This window comes from Camelus ferus, chromosome 6 (assembly GCF_009834535.1).
Source record: "Camelus ferus isolate YT-003-E chromosome 6, BCGSAC_Cfer_1.0, whole genome shotgun sequence".
Taxonomy (NCBI): domain Eukaryota; kingdom Metazoa; phylum Chordata; class Mammalia; order Artiodactyla; family Camelidae; genus Camelus; species Camelus ferus.
Window position 1 is genome coordinate 47,536,145 of NC_045701.1, and position 21,693 is coordinate 47,557,837.

A 21,693-nucleotide genomic window follows, 5' to 3' on the forward strand; every position below is an offset into this window, starting at 1 on the left:
TAATTAACTGCCTTCGCGCTTAGCAAGCCCAAGCCAAAGCCCAACCCCATGACTGCACCTTGCCCTAAATAACCTGTCCCTTAACCCAGGACAATGTTTCAGGGAAGTTCATGGAACGATAACCTCAGGAGAGTGACCAAATCCTCCAGAGTTTCTCTGTGGTGCCAGATAAGTCTGAACAGCTTAAAGAAGGTCACAGGCGGAAGACCTTCCAGACCACCAGAAGGTCCTGTGACACCAGACAGGCTCATCAAGATTTAGGAGAAAGTTTCACCACAGACCCTTGTTGGTTGTTACCATCTTTATGCTTCAACTCTTTTGTGTATATAATCACCAAGCCCCAACCCCAAGATGGGTTCACAGTTTTTGAGGCTTTAGCCTACTACGGTCCGTTTTGCCTGGCAAAGTAATAAAACTACTCTTTTCTTTTGGTCCCAAGAACTGTGAGCTTGAATTCACCTTTCAGGGTACAGAAGCCAAGTTTTTGGTAACACAATCACTCAGGTCCCCAAATGCACCATGCATGATTTCTCTTAAATCCAGACCTTGGTGCCTTCTGTTTCCATTCCTTGGAATTCTACTTGCAGTAAGGTGTATGCCTGTACATGATACTTAAAGTTGTGGGTCTGGACAAGATTGTCAAGAGAGTTAAGTATAGGAAGTTCTCCATTCTTTTTATGTTGACCCATTCTGTCACCAGCTACCACCCCACTGTTTTGCATCCCAGTGCAACAAAACTCTTCAAAAAATTATCTGTACTCTTTTGTTTCCATTCCCCACCATTCTCTCTTGAAACTACTTCAACTACTACTAACTACTACTACTTATCTCTATCATGTTGCTCAATCCAATGGTCACTTCTCTGTCCTGGTAATAACTGGGCTATGACCAGCACTTGACACAGCTGATCACCCCTGCCCCCTTCTCTTTGCTGTGCTTTCTTCATTTGGCTGGGACACCACATTCAGGTTTCCTTTAAGGTCACTGGATTCCTTGGATTCCTCTACAAGTTCCTATTTTTTCCCAGAACAAGCCTAGTACCTGTTCATTTTCTACTGTCTGTCTATATTGCTTCCCTTGCTAGTCTCTTCCAGACTCATGACTTTAAATACCTTTTATATGCTAATGATGCCCTATTTATATCTCTAAACCAGACTTCTCTCCTGAACTCCAGATCTGAATAATCAATCCCTTACTCTTCAGCTCAACTTGGATACCATATCATACATGGTCCTGATAAGAAAAACAAGTAGAATAAAATTAGGAAATTAGAGGAGGGTTTATTGACCAGGTGAACATTCACAAAGGTGTGGGCAGAGTGTAGATACCTATTTACCACGGTAGATAGGGCAGTGACTGGGTCAGTAGCAGCAGAGTTATTAAGACTCATAAGTATGAAGGGATGAGAGGAAGGGGCAATTAGTAGAAACAGGAAGGTGGGAATTGTGTAGCTGAGACCACCGGGAGAATGGAAGTAACATCCAATCAGGCAAGACAGAGCACTTGAGTAAAACCTCACTGTGAGGAAGCCAGGAAAATAGATCCACGATCTCATTATCCTTCCTCTCCCCAGTCACTGGCTGAACATAATCAGAAGGCAAAAAACCAAAGGGTTCCCACTGATGAAATGAAAATATATCAATTTCCTGGGACAGAAAGCAAAATAAAGATGACTAGAGAAAGCGTCTTGGAGAACAAAGGACAATACTCTACATTTATGTGTAACAGGCACCTCAAAATTAACATTTCTAAAACTCAACATTCCACCCACTCCCCCCACCCCCCGCCACAAAATGCTTCATCTTCACCCTTCCCCTCTCACAGGATCATGACTGCCTCCTTTGCTTAGACCAAACCCTTGGGGTCATTCTTGTCATTCTTGTCATTCTTGACTCCTATTTCTCTCAAAGCTACAGCCAATCTATCAGGAAATTCTATGGTCTCTGTGGTCAGCCTCCATATCCACAGGTTCTGCATCCCCAGATCGGATTACAGATCAAAAATATTTTAAAATATTTTTTTAAAAATTCCAGAAACTTCCAAAAAGCAAAATTTGAATTTTCCTCTCACCAGCAACTATTTACATAGCACTTACATTATGTTTACATGTATTTATATGTGTTACATAGCATTTACATTGTGTTGGGTATTTTTAAGTAATCTAGAGATGATCAAAAGTACATGGGAGGATACGCTTAGGGTATATGCAAATACTAGGCCATTTTATAGAAGGGACTTGAGCATCTACACATTTTGGTATCCATGGGGGTCCTGGAACCAATCCCCTGAAGATACAGAGGGACAACTGTATATCCAGAATCTCCCTAGTATCTTTGTAAAACCATTACCTCTTGACTGCGTTTCTACAACAACAACAACAAAAAGCAATACTGTGTAAATATTTTCATGGTCAACTTTTATGAAACATCTCTGAAAATTCATTTATGTATACATATGAATGTGGTCCTCAGTTTTGATATTTATAGTAAAAATTACACATAATTCTACTTTTTGAATGATATTCCTAATCCTATTCATTACCTATTTTTTTTCTTTTTTAAACAAATCAGTTAATATAGTTGAGAGACTGGGAATTGCCTTCAACTGTATACTTATAGTTTCACACAAAAATTTGAAAAGGCCCAGGAAGATTATATGTCTGCTCCAGCAAGTCTGTAATGGTAAGTGAGGAATTGAAGGAAGATTACTAAAAATAAATTTAAATAATCCTCTTTTGTAAAACATGCTAAGCTTTGCCTGCTTAAGTCAGTTTTGGCAAAGAAATTCTGACTATGACAGTAAAAATATGTGGATATATTTTGAAACTGTTCCAGGCCCCCAAAATGCCAAGATAATTAGCAAGTTTGCAAACTGGGCTGTGCCGCCTTTTCTAAAGCAATACCACAAACTCACAGAAATCCTTCCCACTTGACTGGTTGTCTATTTTTGGAAAACGAATTGCTCTGGCTCTTTCAAACAGAAATTTAAGTGAAATAATCAGTTAATTTATTCATAAGTAAAGTTACCACTCCAACAGCACATGAAATTAGAAGTATATAAAACAAAAGCAAAACTGGTGTCATTCAGAAAAATAATCAATGGCCTACATTTATTTGGTATGTCCCATTAAATATACACTTAGAAGCTGTCTGTATGCTTATTAAGCTTTTAAACTTCTAGTGAAGCTGAAACTGAGGTCAAGAAAGGAAATGGCCTTTAAAAGTTAGCTACCAGGTCCAGTCTCACTAGGTTTTAAAACAGAAAATAAAAATCCTGCACCTAGGATTATGTCAGTTTACCTCTTCCCCAACATGATACATCAAACTCCTTTTACCTTCATACATTCATTAAGAATGATCTGATAGCTCCTTTATTCTTTTCAATTACCTGTTTTCCATTCACAATGTATCCAATTTATTTAAAAGAAATGTATAAAATGTAATAAAATGCATGCTAAACCTCCACTTTTAGAACTATAAATCTTTGGGCTGAATTGTAATACAATTATTACTCCCTCCCCAGGCCATCTAGAAACAGTCAAATAATTAGCAATTTGTTCTATTTATGTTTTATATGTACTTATTATTATAAAAATAGTGACAATAATAGCTAAATTCTGATGTCTTATTATCTCTCAGCCACAGTACAAACCAATTAAGACACATTAACTAATTTAATAGTCATAACAACCCAGTAGGGTAGATGACCCTGACTTTTCCCCAAAAGGCTTTAAATTTGGGTTATCTACCAATCGGCAACTTAAGAAAAATGTACTCATGAGGGCTTGGTTAGACTGATGGTTTATTATCTACATGTGATTCTAGTGCACCTCCTTCTACAGAGACACTGCTTACCCAAGGGGTAGACACTATTTCTAAGTGAGTGACAGAATGGTGAAATGTCCACATTTTAACAAGTGAGCTACTACTGACGGATGCTCTGAAAGAGAACAAGTTCAGAAGAGTGTGGCGTTCTCAGTCTCCTGGGGAGTGACGCTTACACTCAGAATTCTAATTTTAATTTTAATTCTAATTCTAACTATGAAGGAAGAGGAGCAAAACCTGACAGCCCAGGCTGTGGAAGAGAATGAAGGAGAAACAGGATTGTGAGTTCTTAATTAACGGGATGTTCAGGGATACCAGTGTAAGTTTATAAAGTGGCTGTGGAAGGTTGCATTTAGAATAGATACAGAAGCCACTCGCTGTTATCACGAATTTCAGGAGGTAAAAAAGGCAGTTTCCAAAGTTCTCATTGATGGTGAGAAGGGAAATTATTTTCTCTGGAAACCCTAAATCTATCTCTCTGAAAGCATTTTCATACTGTTACATGCACTTGGTTCATCAAAAGGCTCAGAGGTCCCAAAACTCAGTTTCTGAAAGGAATTCAAAATATGCACTCAAGAAATGAAAGAAATAATCATAAGCAAACAGACTAAAGACATACTGATATCAACTAATGTTAAATTCCCAGAGTAATTAGGGAGCTTCCTAAGTATTTTGGGGAAGATGAAAGTAACATAGATTCTCCTTTTCTCTTAACAAAATGATTGAATTTAATAGTTTAAATATTCATTTTATTATGTATCAGTGGGTATATACTGAAATTTTACGAAGTGCTAGGCACAAGTGCCACTAAGGAGAAAAGCACGTCTCTGAAGTTAAAGAAATGGAAGTCTGTCTAGCGTAGACACTGAAACCTCCTGTGGTAAGCCACAGACACTAGAAGCTTTAAAATAGTGACTTAATGAGGTAACCAGCACTTTCAGCCAACACTCTTACGACTCCCTGAAGATGTGCACAAACTGGAATAAGCACAAAATATAAACACAAGGACAGGACTATTGGACTTTTAAAGCTATATATGAAGCTGTATTTTCACAAATAACACTGTTTATAGATGCAAAAATATTACTTGAGACTTGTTTACAATCACAGTTGTCCTCAAAGTTTTGAGAGCTTGTCAGCTGTTAGAGGGATTAGCCTTGTTCAGGATAACTCTAATATATTAACATGTACTGTGCATCTACATCCGATCGGAATCATGCTAGGGGCTAGAGAAACTAAGGGAGTTACATATCCCTTGTCCTCAAGGAATCTGGAGTCCAATGGGAGGGAGAGGTAAGTGAACACTGGATTGTAGTACACTGTTTGTAACCGCCAGAATAGACATACACACAAACTGCTGTAGGAGCAAAGGAAGGGACTCTACCCCCAGGAGGAGGATAAGGAACTAGGAGACTGTCCATAGCTCTAGGTTTAGAAGCCTTGAAGATAATCAGAACTGTCCAACAGAGGAACAAGCCATCTTGCTATAGAGAGAAGATGTTAAAGAGACTAATGATCAGCATGTTGTAAAAAATTTCTAAGAGATGATACCAGTTAATAATCCTGACATTCCAATTGGATCTAATCCAGAATTCTAATCTCAGGATATATCTTTCTATGCTACAGTTATAAGGTTTTATGAAAAGTGGGCTCTGCTGCCCCCCTCTTTTAAGGTTCTCCAGCACAGACTTATTCACATACGTCTTGAAGCTCTCCATCTGGGAACAAGCTCCACCAGGGCATCTGGTCCCCACATCAGCAGACACCCAGGCAGCTCCAAGCAGTAATCAAGGTGACCTCTCTTTTGGAACTTGGCTGTCCTGAAGATAGGAATAGTTAGCATCCTCATTAACTGTGAATACTTTTCCAGCCACATTAGTTTTGGAGGCACCTGACACTTTGCCCTCACTCTCCAATCCTTGCCTTTGTGGTGCTATGAACATTGGGGTCCATGTGTCTTTTTGAATTAGAGTTTCCTCTGGATATAAACCCAGGAATGGGATTGCTGGATCATAGGGTAAGTCTATTTTCAGTTTTTTAAGAAATCTCCATACTGTTTTCCATAATGGTTGTACCAAACTACTTCCCACCAACAGTGTAGGAGAGTTCCCTTTTCTCTACACCCTGTACAGCATTTATCATTTGTGGACTTTTTAATGATGGCCATTTTGACCTGTGTGAAGTGATACTTCATTGCAGTTTTGATTTGCATTTCTCTGATAATTAGCAGTATTGAGTGTTTTTTCATGTGCCTATTGACCATTTGTATGTCTTCATACCACTCAGCCATAAAAAAGAATAAAATAATGCTATTTACAGCAACATGGATGGACCTGGAAATTGTCATACTAAATGAAGTAAGCCAAAAAGAGAAAGAAAAATACCACATGATATTACTCATATGTGGAATCTAAAAAGGGGGGGGGCACAAATGAACTTATTTACAAAACAGAGACAGACTCACTGACAGAAAATAAAATTACGGTTACTGGGGGGATGGGGGTGGGGAGGGATAAATTGGGAGTTTGGGATTGGTAGATATTAACTACTATATACAGAATAAATACAATGTCGTACTATATAGCACAGGGAACTATATTCAATATGTTGTAATGCGCTATAACAAAAAAGACTATGAAAAGGAATGTGTGTGTGTGTGTGTGTGTGTGTGTGTGTGTGTGTGTATCTGATTCACTCTGCTGTCCACCAGAAATTAACACAACATTGTAAATCAACTATACTTCAATTTTAAAAAAAGCAAAGTAGAAGGGAGAAATCTTTTTTCCAAGCCTGTTCATCTCTAATAATAATAAAACAACATTTATTAAGTACTCCCTCTATGTCTAATATCCTTCTATATACACTTTATAGAAATCACCCCATTTAATCCTCACAACTGAGTATGTGTCACCTACTATTAATATCACCTTTTGACATAGGAAACAGTGAGTGAGTAACTTGCCCCAGACTGCTCATTTCGTCATCAGTAGAGCTGGGCCTTGAACCTAGGCAATGTGGGTTCAAAGACTATGTAACTCAACCACTACACTGCTCTTCCTCTTCAGTATATGACAGTTCTTACACTGATGCAAAATAATAACTAAACGTATACGATATGTGGACCTTTTCTGATGTTGAGAAATGGCAAGGGAGATGGAGTAAAGGCCACCACATGTGAAGAGTTACCGCCTTCCAAAATTACACAAAACATTCCTTAGCAGTCTATTTTGCCTGCACTATTATTAGGACCTACTCCCATATTATAACACTGATGCTATTTTATTCTGCCATTATCCATCCATCTACCTTTCTTCCCAAACTTTTTAACTAGTAAAAATTCACAAATCACTAAATTATAAGGATTTTGAGGAGGTGCACTAGAATCACATGTAGATAATAAACCATCAGTCTAACCAAGCCCTCATGAGTACATTTTTCTTAAGTTGCCGATTGGTAGATAACCCAAATTTAAAGCCTTTTGGGGAAAAGTCAGGGTCATCTACCCTACTGGGTTGTTATGACTATTAAATTAGTTAATGTGTCTTAATTGGTTTGTACTGTGGCTGAGAGATAATAAGACATCAGAATTTAGCTATTATTGTCACTATTTTTATAATAATAAGTACATATAAAACATAAATAGAACAAATTGCTAATTATTTGACTGTTTCTAGATGGCCTGGGGAGGGAGTAATAATTGTATTACAATTCAGCCCAAAGATTTATAGTTCTAAAAGTGGAGGTTTAGCATGCATTTTATTACATTTTATACATTTCTTTTAAATAAATTGGATACATTGTGAATAGAAAACAGGTAATTGAAAAGAATAAAGGAGCTATCAGATCATTCTTAATGAATGTATGAAGGTAAAAGGAGTTTGATGTATCATGTTGGGGAAGAGGTAAACTGACATAATCCTAGGTGCAGGATTTTTATTTTCTGTTTTAAAACCTAGTGAGACTGGACCTGGTAGCTAACTTTTAAAGGCCATTTCCTTTCTTGACCTCAGTTTCAGCTTCACTAGAAGTTTAAAAGCTTAATAAGCATACAGACAGCTTCTAAGTGTATATTTAATGGGACATACCAAATAAATGTAGGCCATTGATTATTTTTCTGAATGACACCAGTTTTGCTTTTGTTTTATATACTTCTAATTTCATGTGCTGTTGGAGTGGTAACTTTACTTATGAATAAATTAACTGATTATTTCACTTAAATTTCTGTTTGAAAGAGCCAGAGCAATTCGTTTTCCAAAAATAGACAACCAGTCAAGTGGGAAGGATTTCTGTGAGTTTGTGGTATTGCTTTAGAAAAGGCGGCACAGCCCAGTTTGCAAACTTGCTAATTATCTTGGCATTTTGGGGGCCTGGAACAGTTTCAAAATATATCCACATATTTTTACTGTCATAGTCAGAATTTCTTTGCCAAAACTGACTTAAGCAGGCAAAGCTTAGCATGTTTTACAAAAGAGGATTATTTAAATTTATTTTTAGTAATCTTCCTTCAATTCCTCACTTACCATTACAGACTTGCTGGAGCAGACATATAATCTTCCTGGGCCTTTTCAAATTTTTGTGTGAAACTATAAGTATACAGTTGAAGGCAATTCCCAGTCTCTCAACTATATTAACTGATTTGTTTAAAAAAGAAAAAAATAGGTAATGAATAGGATTAGGAATATCATTCAAAAAGTAGAATTATGTGTAATTTTTACTATAAATATCAAAACTGAGGACCACATTCATATTGTACCTCCCAAAATTTCTGGAACAGCATGTTGACAACAAAAAAGCATTTAATAAATACATCTTGAAATTAAATCTATTAAAAATTGGTTAACTTTCTTGGGGGGAAGTATTTTCCCCAAAAGCTTCTGAAAGGAATTATTAAAAGGAAATGGAAAAGCTTATTTTAATCACTCACCAAATGGCATATAGCAAAGAAGCAAAAAATATTAAGAATTCGGAAAGGATCAAGGTGAAGAAAGTTTTAATATTTAGAAAGGAAAGTGTCACAGTAAAATAGAAAATGAATCAGAGAATGTAAAATTCATTGCAAATGGATACAAAAGAAATGGAACTTTACAAATGCAAAGCTGCACTGGAAACAAGATGACTTTTTGTAAAGCTTTTAAGCTCTAACCCCTGGCACAAACTCAAACTGGAGTCTGGCTTTTGAGAAAGGATTTATCTTGGCATCTATGCCATTTTATCTGCACATTCTTTGAAGCCCCCTGCTGTATCATGCACCTGTCTGCTCTAAGGTGATTAACAACAATCAAGAGTTTGAATGTTTTTTAGCTGCCTAAGTTGAACATCCTCTTTTCAAAATAGATTTAAGAACAAGAGAAAGAGAGAAACTTGCCTGGATAAAATTATACTGTCTTAGTTTCCTCATGACTGTTACCAAAGTTAATATGAAAGTATGAAAGTTCTGGTCTTCCCCTACCCAACTCCCCATCAATGACTGCTTTCTCACTTTCATCCTACAATTTCAAAGTCACAAGTATAACCAGCATCATACAGTATTAGTTACCTGTTCTCTCAAAAGAAAAATTGCAATAGACTGGTAAGTTGTCAGCAACTCTTGGTGGGCTTTTTGTTCCATCATCACAGGACAGTTACAATATGCATCTTCAAAAACTTACCTTGCAAAATGAACTTCTTATCACTCCACAGCAAGCATTAACTACCAGTTGTGGGAATCAAGCCTTTTCTGGAAAACAGTGCCCTTTCTTTTGCTTTGAAAATTATGTAGGAAACTAAAAAAAATTGCAACTAAAATTACAAATAGTGTGCAGATTCTTCATATCCTTATAGGCAGCAATATAGGCCCATTTATCCTTTTCTAGCTTTTTTTCTCTCCAACCCTGCTTCCTAAAATCATTGCTAGCATTTGTTAAGAATGTATCTGTGGAAAGGAATAAAACAGCAATGTTACTCTTGATTATTCTTACATATTATTTTTTTATGATCAAAGTATATTAGGATGTCAATGTTCCTTTTAAAAAGACATTTTAAACTCTTCAATGATTTTTAAAAAAAAAAAAAAAACTCCTCGGGTACTAACAGTCAAGATGAAGCAGGCCATTGATAGCAGCACTATTTACAATAGTCAGTACATGGAAAGAACCTAAATGTCCATCGAGATGACTGGTTAAAGAAGTTGTGGTATATTTATACAATGGAATACTATTCAGCCATTAAAAAGAATAAAATAATGTGATTTGCAGCAACATGGATGGAGCTGAAGATTGTCCTACTAAGTGAAGTAAGCCAGAAAGAGAAAGAAAAATACCATATGATAGCACTCATATGTGGAATCTAAAAAAAAAGAAAAAAAGAGGACACTAATGAACTCATCTACAAAACAGAAATAGACTTGCAGACATAGTAAACAATCTTATGATTACTGGGGGAAAGAGGGTGGGAAGGGATAAATTTGGGAGTTTGAGATTTGCGAATGTTAGCCACTATATATAAAAATACATTAAAAAAACTAATTACTTTTTTATAGCACAGGGAACCATATTCAATATCTTGTAATAACCTTTAATGGAAAAGAGTATGAAAACAAATACATGTTTGTATATGCATGACTGGGACATTGTACTGTACACCAGAAATTAACACATCGTAACTTACTATACTTCAATTGAAAAAAAAAAAAAAAGAAAAGAAACAGGTCAAGGAGTGGCCTGCAAGGGGCAGCAGAGTTCCAAATTGTGGGGTTTGTTGATTTAGAGAAGAGGTTGGCAAACTTCTTTTGTAAAGAACCAGACAGTAAATATTTTACTTTCATATGGCTTTGTGGGCCATATGGTCTCTGTTGCAACTCCCCAACTCTGCCACTGTAGCATCAAAGCAGCCACAAATAACACATAAACAAATGGGAGTATCTGTGTTCCAATAAAGCTTATTTACAAAAGTAGATGTCAGGACACACGTGGCTTATGGACTCAAGTTTACCAACCTCTGGTTTAAAGGCAAAAAGACAGCTGATAGAAAATGGGCATCAGTGTCACTTCATTTTAGCAAGAGAGGGAGCAAGCGAAAGTTCCCTGGTCCAAGTGAAAATAATAAAGGGAAAAAAAGTGGCTCATAGAGTTGTTGAGCTACAACTAATATTTAAGTGTTATCCTTGGTATAGTTTTTAGATTTTAGTTGATATTACACAGATAGGCAATAATTAAATGATTTATTTTAGATCAAAGTAAATTATGTCTATGAAGACCCATCACCACAACAAATAGTCCCCAGGCTGGGTATCTGTAAATAATGTCATCTACCTTAAAATCTGAGGATGAAGGGTGAACCTTGGAAGAGTCTATTAAAGTTGATTGCAACTATATTAGTCAATAGTTCTGAAAAAAATTTATTTTCAGTTATAAGGAGATAGCCAATTCTATAATATAAACTAAAATACTTAATATAGTCTCGCTAGACTACTGAGTAGCAAAAAGAAACCACACACACAGGCACACACACATATACACCTCTTATTTATAATCCCGATTATGACAATGTTACTGCTGATGATGATGATAATGATGATGATGAAAGTTATAAGTAACACTACTTGCCTACAATATGTTGGAAATTATGATAGATTGTTTTACAAAATCATTTCCAATGACCCTATAAAATAGATATTATTATCCCACCTTCCACAGATAAGAAAATATATAGTTATTATGTGGCTACAGCAGAGATTAGTCTGACACCCAAATATACAATCTTTCCACATGTGATAGAGAAAAATTTTTCTACTTCTCCAACTTAGAAAATAAATTCAGTTACATAACATTAAGTTAACATTAATGGAATTCTGACCTAATTTACCTGCTTGAATAACAAACAGCCCAGAGGACCAAAATGGGATACACACCCACTCTCTAAGACAAAAACTCCACAGCAGGGCAACAGTTTGGATATGATGGAGAGTGAGTTATGTCATTATAACCAGCCAACGTTTTCTTCATCTACTGACTAAGGCAAAGGAGGATGGCAACTCACCCTCAAGCTAAGCCTAAGAAAGGAATATTAGGCTGTTGGAAAACTCCAAATGAGACTTGCAAGCAGGATGACAGAATTGAAGGTCACCACCCCACTGATATCTGCCCTCAACAATAATTTATCAGTCATCCAAAATCAAAAGTGCCTTTGTGGGAGTTCCAAGGTCCAGGTAGAAAACTGTGAAACCCCAGTGGAATCAAAGATTGAGGAGACCATTTTGAGAAGTCAAGCCAGCACCCAGTTGACAGGCTCACTGACCATAATCCCAGCTACAGCTTCAGAAAGAATCCCAACACTTTGTGCACTCAGCTGTAGCCCTGTTTGGCTTTGGTTCTGCCACCAACACCATTTGCCACAAGATACAGTAAGTCACACCTCCTAAATTCCAAGTAACAGGCCCACTAACCTCAGTCCAGCTGTGAAGCCAGAAGCAGCCTGTGACCTGGCTCTAGCCCCTCTTAGCTGTCAGTCCTACTTGCCCAGGGACTGGGTGGGATAGATGCTTCTCCATGCCCTAAGTAGGTCTTCTGGGTTTGGTCCAACTATAGATCCTGTAAATAGGCTCCAGCCCCTCTCTAGTTTATTCGTTTTTATTGAAATATAGTCAATTTACAATGTTGTGCTAATTTCTGGTGTACAGCGTAGCGATTCTGTTTTACATATGTGTATATATATATTCATTTTCATATTCTGTTTTCATTATAGGCTATTACAAGGTATTGAATATAGTTTCCTGTGCTAAAAGTAGCACCTTGTTGTTTATCTATTTTATATATAGCAGTGTGTATCTGCAAATCCCAACCTCCCAATTTATCCCTTCCCACCCTCTTTACCCCCTGGTAACCATAGGTTTGTTTTCTATATCTGTGAGTCTGTTTCTGTTTTGTAAATAAGTTCATTTATATTTATTTATTTTTTAGATTCCACATATAAGTGATATCACATGGTATTTTTTTCTTCTCTTTCTGGTTTACTTCATTTAGTATGATGATCTTCAAGTCCATCTATGTTGCTGCAAATGGCATTATTTTACTCTTTTTATGGCTGAGTAGTATTCCATTGTGTGTGTGTGTGTGTGTGTGTGTGTGTGTGTGTGTGTGTGTGTCCAATCATATATATAAATATACTTATCCAGTCATCTGTCGATGGACATTTAGGTTGCTTCCATGTCTTGGCTATTATAAATAATGCTGCTATGAACATTGGGGTGTATGTGTCTTTTCAAGTTAGAGTTCTCTCCAGATATATGCCCTGGAGTGGGATTGCTGCATCATACGGTGACTCTATTTTTAGTTTCTTAAGGAACCTACATACTGTTCTCCATAGTGGTTGCACCAATTTACATTTCCACCAGCAGTACTGGAGAGTTCACACCCTCCCCGGCATTTCTTATTTGTAGACTTTTTAATGATGGCTATTCTGACTGGTATGAGGTGATACCTCACTGTAGTTTTGATGTGCATTTATTTTGGGGGAAGGGATAAATTGGGAGTTTGGGATTGGCAGATACAAACTACTATATATAAAATAGATAAACAACAAGGTCCTATTGCATAGCACAGGGAACTATACTCAATGTCTTATAATAAACTATAATGGAAAAGAGTATGAAGAAGAATACATACATATATATACCTGAGTCACATTGCTACATACCAGAAACTAACACAATATTGTAAATCAACTATACAAATTGGATAACCTAGAAAAAAATAGATAAACCTAGAAAGAAAGAACCAACCAAGACTGCATCATGAAAAAACAGAAAATCTTAACAGATCAATAAAGAGTAAGGAGATTGAAGCAGAAATCAAAATCCTCTGAGCATAGAAAATCCCAGGGCCAAATGGCCTCATGGGTGAATTCTACCAAACATTTAAAGAAGAATTAAAACCAATTCTTCTCAAACTCTTTCAAACAATTGAAGAGGAGGGAACATTTCCAAATTCATTTTATGAGACCAGCATGGCCATCATACCAAAGCCAAATGAGGACACTATGAGAAAAGAAAATCACAGGTCTACATCCCTGATGAACATAATGCAAATTTCCTCAACAAAATACTAGTTAACCAAATTCAACAGCACATTAAAAGGATCATACACTATGACCAAGTAGGATTTACCCCTGGGATGCAAAGATGCCTGAATATATGCAAATCAATGCAACTGTTAGAAGGAAACAGAGGAAAAGCTCCTTGATGTGGGTCTTGACAATGATTTTTTGGATACCACATCAAAAGCAGAGGCAACAAAAGCAAAAATTAACAAGTAGGGCTACATCGAACTAAAAATCTCTGTACAGCAAACTAAAAATCTCTGTACAGCAAAAGAAACTATCAATCAAATGAAAAGGCAACCTATGGAATCAGAAAAAAAATATTTGCAAACTTTATGCAGTTAAGTGGCTGATATTCAAAAAATACAAGCAATTCATACAGTATGTAACTGGAATTTTGACATACTGTTGATTAGAGTATAAAATGGTACAATGGTACACTTAGAAAACATTTAGACAGTTTTTTATAAAGTTAAATAATTTTATTGTAGGTACTCAGCTAAGAGAAGTAAAAACATGTCAAAAAAAGCCCTTGGATACTAATACTTACAGTATCTTTATTCATAATAATCTTAAACTAGAAAAAATCCAAATGCTCATATACAGGTGAATAGATGAACAAACTGTGGTATATTCATACAATGTAGTATTACTCTAAAATATAAAAATGTATAAACAACTGATATGTGTAAAAACTTGGAAGAATCTCGAAAACATGCTAAATGAAGCAGACTAATTTACAGTAACAGAAAGTGGATTAGCGGTTGCCTAAGGTGGGGATCAAATGCAAAGGAACATAAAGAAACTTTTTGGAGTGATGGAACCATTCTATAGCTAGATTGGGGTGGCAGTTACAAGGGTATACACTTTTGTTAAAACTCATCTAATTGTAACTTTAATCAATGCATTTGCTGTGTGCAGATTATATTAATAAAGTTGGTTTTAAAAGAAAAATGAGATAATATCATTTTTATAGGAATTTCTCGTTACTAAATATAGCCAACCTCAGAAAAATTGCAGCCCTCTCATTTAGTATTACATAACGCAGAACCGAAGAATCGTCCTCAATTCTCCTATGCTACTAGTTAGTTGTCAGCAAATATCACAGTTAGATTTCATACTTTTTTGAAGAGACTAAACTGTAAGACAGATAGAAGTAATTGGCATAATTCACCTTAAAAAGAATACAAAAATCTGATATCTATATCCTTCCCATCACCCATCCTTGAGCTCTCTACTGTAGGGATCCCAAACTCAGAAAAAAATCCAGGAAGGTAGTATAATGTATGAAAAGACTTAAAAATAGACATCTAGGAGTGACTGAGGAAGTACATCAATGGAAGTTGTCAAATAATTTAAAAATTGTTTACATGGTACTGTCCAAAATAATCAAGCATTTTCCAAATGCTAATGCCAACTTTAAAAAAAGCACAACCGAAAAGTTGAGAGTTATGTTTTATTTGGTGGACTTTCTGAGGACTCATGCCCAGGAGGCAGCCTCTCAGATGGCTCTAAGAGACTGCTCCACAGAGGTGGAGGACCCAGGATACATAGGAGTTTTGGCAACAAAGACCAGGTAACTGGAACATCAAAACATTACTGTTAATTAAAGAAAATCAGATATTTCAAGTTGAGGAATTTAGTGCTTTTATATATATGGAAGTGTAAAAGCCTGGGCTCACTGAAATCATTCTTTTGTTGTGTATCTAGCTATCTAGGGCCTGTATCTTGTTCCTTCATATCTTGAGACCCCTCAGGGTACACCACTGGGGGTAGAAGCAGAGGCCAGTCTACCTACTTGTCTACATCCTGAGTTCCCTCCACTCATGGTGGTCAGGGGCATTTGTAGTGGCTGATGACTTGATGGACACAGCATCCTTTGTTTACTGATACAGCAGGCAATACTTTTCACTCACAGTAATAAGAAGTTTTGTTAGAGCAGACAGATAGCTAAATATGAGCAGAGAAAGGGGGACACAGACCAAATGGCAGGCATTGGGCAGAAAGGAGGGGCACAAGCCAAATGCAGGAAACCATACATCACATAAGCATCAGGGGTCCCTGGGCAGAGAATTGGAAAAGCAGGAAACTTTGGGCTGATAAGTGGTCACACTTTGGGGTGATGAGTGGCCTGGAGACTGACAAAGAAAGGTGAGAAAAGGCAGGAATCTCTAGTGTCTGAATGTAACCTTTTGCGCATTATGCCCTCATTTCAATAAAATTAGTCTTGCAGATTAGAATGCACTGAGGTCATGACACTTCCCATCCAGACTAAATAAGGACAAAAATCCCTCCTCCCTTTAGGAAAGTGGAGTTGGGATGATAATCAGGGAATACAACGCCAAACCCTTCCCTCCCCAGTGAATACTCTGCCCATTCATTTTTACACCCTATGTAACTAACTTGCCAAAGAATCACAGGGCAGCCACTCACCTGAGCCTGCCCTCTCTCCTCTTGAAAGTGTACTATCCACCCTTTAATAAATTCTCATTTTACTTTTTTAGCCACTCTGTCTTGTCTCTAAATTCCTTCTGTAACGGGACAAGAACCTGGAACACCAGTTGCATCCACCGACATACATCTTAACATAAATTTCATTTTAAAGCCTGACTTTCAAGAATGATTAATCCATAGAAAATGCATATAATCTAAAGTAATCAAAAAGATTCCCTATAGGTTGCCTTATGAATTTATAAGTTATTAATGATGCTCTCATAGAAAAATGTAAAGATTTAATGAAGATGGTGGAAGAAGGAAATGAAATAAGGTGAGACTAGGGAAAACAAAGCTTGAGTCAGCCTAAATTTGAGGTCTTCATTAAGGCAAAGTGAAGAACAGAAGTCAATCAAAATGTAAAGGAAAAATGTTTTTTAACCAAACAGAGAAGGGACATTTCTGTCTTGATTTTGCAGTTGGTCTGAATGCTTTGGACTGTCCATCCCTCCTATCTCATGACTCCCTCCTTTCATTTCAGGAAGTATCCATATAAAAAACAGTAAGTCATCTTTCCAAGTATATCATGAATCTGAACTTCAATTTCCCACTGATCTCTTTCCTGCTGATGACAATGGTCACATAACAAAATCCTGTTTCATCCACAATAGGAGGGCTTAAGTTGCATCATGTTGTCTTCAGAAACTGCAGAGCATCTGTGGGATCAACTAACATAAAAAAAAAAAATTAAGTAGAAGCTCAAGGTTATATAAAGAACAGGTAGGTGCTCTGGAAAAAGAAAAACTGATCCATTAACAACTGAGAACAAAACACTGCGGGTAGAAGAGAAACCACTGTTAAGCACCCCAGGTCAAATATCAAAAAGCCACATTTGTGTTTGCCTCTATGCAACCTATTTTTGTATATCGATTTTACTTATTTTATACTATGGATGTTTCAGGAATTCATTTATTCTACACAATTATAGAGCCATTTAGTAAACACAAAAATTTTATAGACATTGTGTAAAAATGATACCAAACTGTGGCTTCTGTGGCTCCAGAGCTTTTTCCAGAAATAACCACAGGCAAAGATTCTAAACTCTGACATCCCCAAAGCAACTTGGGAGAACTGAAATCAGTCTTTCCACTTTACAAGATTCAGGAGCTACCAGAGGATCCTGTTACATTTTAGGCTGCAGACAAAGGAGCAGAGACCATTGCTCAGGGGTAGGAATTAGAGAACAATTAAAGTGCCTTGTCAAACCCTAGAAAGGATATTTTGATAGGACCTTAAGGATAAAAACTAAATCCTGCAGATAACAAAAAGAGTACTGAACTTTGAATAGGCTTCAACCACTCGTTTACAAATCTATGCTGCTGGCACTTCTGCAGAGTGGAGCATAAATTGAGAGTCCAGTTTAGGGAGGGGGTAAGGAGTGGGAGTGTGTGAGGAGAAACACAGGGATGGGCTCTAGGTCAGAGTAAGTGCTACCAAGATTAAATGTTTTATGACTGTTTGTTGAGCATTATTATCTCATTAGATCTTCATAATAAATGCCATGAAAAAACACTATGAATCATTCCTACTATTGGTGAGCAGGTTCTTGTCTTGTCACTCACAGAAAGAATTCAGAAATCAGACACAGAGGTCAAGAAAGCAAAGCAAGGATTTACTAAGGGATAAACAGCATGCTCTCAGGGAACATGCGGTCAGACCTCGCTAGGTAGCTTCCCTGAGTTTCTTTGGCAAGCTGGTTATATGGGTATAGAAATGAATGGGCATAATATTCATTGGCAAGGGGGTTTGGGGTTGTCTTTCCCAATTTTCATCCCAGCTCCACCTTCCTGGAGGCAGGGAGGAGGGATTTTTGGTCCTTATTTAGTCTTGATCAGGAAGTCATATGATACCATAGTAAGTGAAAGGTTACATTCGGATGGAGGAGTTTCCTGTCTTGTCCCATCTTTCTTTGCCTCTAGGACACTTGTCAACCCAGAATGTACGGTTTCTTATCAGTACAGAGGTTCCTGTTTTTCTTGGTCTGTCCAAGGACCCCCCCCCCCCCGCCACTATTCATTTGGCCAGTGCCCCTCATAGCTAGCTACCTACCTGCTCTAATACTATAGGCAAAGAAACCAAGCTCCCCTCATGTTTGGATTTGGAAGCATTGTTGGTCGTTCTTGCTTGCTTGCAGGTCAGCAGAGAAACTTGGGCTACAGCCCAAACTGCTTACATGGAGAAACAAAGCTGGTGAGTTCTTTTACAACATAAAGGAAGAAATCCCATTTCCTGCACGAAATCTATTATATAAATTAAATGAAATTATAATACTGCCAAGTACTTACCCCCTGGAATTTAGGTTCTAGAGTAACAGCCTCATAGAAACAGTCTTTTTTGACTTTGTTCCGTTGATCACAGAAGATAAACATCCTTATCTCACCAGCACATTCTTTGTATTCTTTCCTTCTAAACCTTCTCCTTTACCATTGTTTGTGAGATGTAGCTTCTTTTCTTCTTAACTAAGGCTGAATCAAGTTTTCTGCTTTATAAGTTCTGTTTCTTCACCACTTTACATATAAGAAAGCTGAAGCTTAGAGAGGATGAGTTTACCCAAGTTCACATAGATCTGAATTGAGAGGTCAGCACTTGAACCAAAATCTGTCTGATTCCCAAACCGCTTGCAATGAAAAACGTTGCCTGCCATTTCAGTAAACAAAGGATGTTGTAACCAGCAAGCCAGCACATTGCAGCCGCCCCCTAAGGTAAGCCCTGAAGGAATTTAGGATGGAAACAGGATGCCCCCATCAAGCTCTCAGCCACTGCAGCCACCTGAACTGGTTGCACCCTAAGGAGACTGAGGGATGGGAAAGCACAGGATACTGGCCCTAGATTATTAGGTGCACATCAAAGGACTGATTTCAATGAGCCCAGACGTTCGTATCTTCCCATACATATAAAACCACTACAATTCTCAACGTGAAATACTGGTTTTCTTTAATTAACAGTAATCTTGTGATGTTCCAACTACCTGCTCTTTGTTGCAAAAACTCCTATTCATCCTGGCTCCTCCCTGACCTCTTCAGAGTAGCCCCTTAGGGCTATCTGAGAGGTTGTCTCCCAGGCATGAAGTCCTCAGAAAGTCCACTGAATAAAACATAATTCTTCCATCCAAGTACTAACCAGGCCAGGCTAAGTTTAGAAAGCTAAAGCTCTAAATTGTTCTTAGAAACAATGAACAGTACATATACATAAATTTTTTTAAAGCATAATTATCAACTTTTAGGTTATGCTTTTTTTTTAATCAGTTGACACCCTGCTGGGACCTGCTGCGGTATTCTGCATCACTCAAGTGCTAACAGAACAGCTGAGGCAATGGGAAGTTCAATGTGAGCAAGAAGTGCCAAGGGGCCAGCAATCTGTGCACATTTCCACATGAAAGCTGATTTTTTAGATTCAAAGCTTTTGAAAACAAAGTACGGTAAACAAGATCTTACTCTTTCTTACTCTATTTCTGTACCTGGAAGGTACATTAGAAATTTAAGCAACTGTGCAAAAATGCCAAAGACATGAGAAATCTGTGCCACTATGTTTGATCTGAATAAAGCAAATGCCCTAATAATATAGCTAGGGAATGACTAGCACTAAGTTACCAGACATGAACCCAAGATGACTCTACTGTTGCCCACCAGAGGCAGCACTGGGCAGTGGTTATGAAAGCACGTTCCGAAGTCAAACTACCTGAGAATCCCTCATTCACCCCTTTCTAATTGTGTGACCCTGGGAAAATTACCTAATCTCTCTCTGCCTCAATTTCCTCATTTATAAAATAATAATGTTATCTATTTCACAGGTTTATTATGAGGATAAAATAAGTTTATATAAATAAAGCACTCATGTACACGAAGTATGCTTATTATTTAGCAAGCACTCAGTAAGTTGCTTTTATCATCATCGGATAAAATGGGGTTGAGAAGAGAGATGCATCCTCGTACCACTGTCTGCTCTTATCATCTGAGACTGGCAAGTCTGAGACCCTGTAAGGCACAATGAATGATCAAAACAGTTAATGAAGGCAGGCTGGTTTCAAAAACACACAAGCCACTTCTGCATGTGGGATACATACAGAAAGATTGATGGCCCCACTAGACATCTTTACTCAGTCTGGCAGACCTGACAAGTGATTTGCATATTTAATGGAAGAACCCAGCCAATTTCTGAGAGAATATGTAGCTGGCAGAGGTTAGGGTCAGACCATGGCTTATGGGACACACAGGTGCTGATACTGGTCATATTAAATACTTAGATAAGGGGGAGCAAGATTTGTCCAAGTAGACTGACTTCTGTGGGGCTACTGAGAGCCAGGCAGCCTTGTTCAGGATTTCCTGAGTTCAGTGCACATTTGTTATTTGCCCACCAAGCATTTATCTGTTCTTCAGGGTACCGTACCTTGGAGAAGAGTTCTCTAAATTTCTCTACATAATCATCCTTTACTGACTCTCTGTCTGGTACCAGTGGTGATCCAACTTCAAAAGGGGGACATGCAACCCATGCTCTACCAGCCCTTTGGTTCATGGTGAGGCATGTAACCCAAGTTGTTCCAATCAGAATGAAGGCCAACGTTTGATGGGAGGGAGTTCCCAGAAAAAGTTGCTTTTACTCCTACTGCGTCAACCTAGGAAGATGGAGGCTTAGAATTTCTGGGTGACATTTTGTTTTTCTTTAGAGACTAAAAATGAAGCTGATAGGACAAAAAGATATGAAGTAAAGAGGGGGACGAAGTCCTGATGGCATTGTTTGAGCCCCTGATCAAACCACACTTAAAATGAAACTGTCCCCTGGATTTTCAAACTATATGAGCCAATAAATTCCCCTGATTTTTTTAAGCCAATTAAGATTGGTTTTCTGTCACATGCAACAGGAAGAATCTTAACTGATAACACTTAGGAAGTGAGACAGACTTAATCTGCTAGTTGAAAACATCATTTCTATAGCTGGCAAAAACTAGAACAGTCAGATCTGACAAATTTATAATATGCTTAATGGCACTCTTCAATGTTTTTGAATGGTTTTGTGTATTCTTGCTAATGTTATAATTAGCCCACATTTGATTTTTTTTTTTTCCTGATAGAGGTACTGGGGATTGAACCTAGGACCTTGTGCATGCTAAGCATGTACTCTACCACTGAGCTATATGCTCCCCTCAGCCCGCATCTAATTTTGATGGTGTCCTTTTTTTTCTAAATATCTCAAAATAATCTTCCCAATATAAGGAATAAAAATTTTCAGTGTTATACATGTGGATGTCATCTCCATCTACTTTTAAGTATGTCTATAAGGCTCATGGGTCAAAATTATTATTTTA

The 21,693-nt window shown here is 37.4% G+C and overlaps 1 long non-coding RNA gene across 1 annotated transcript in view; it reads right to left on the reverse strand.

The window, feature by feature from the left end:
* Positions 1–21,693, reverse strand: part of LOC116664255 — a 575,010-nt gene that overhangs the window by 513,885 nt on the left and 39,432 nt on the right. The gene's annotated exons all lie outside the window — the stretch shown is intronic.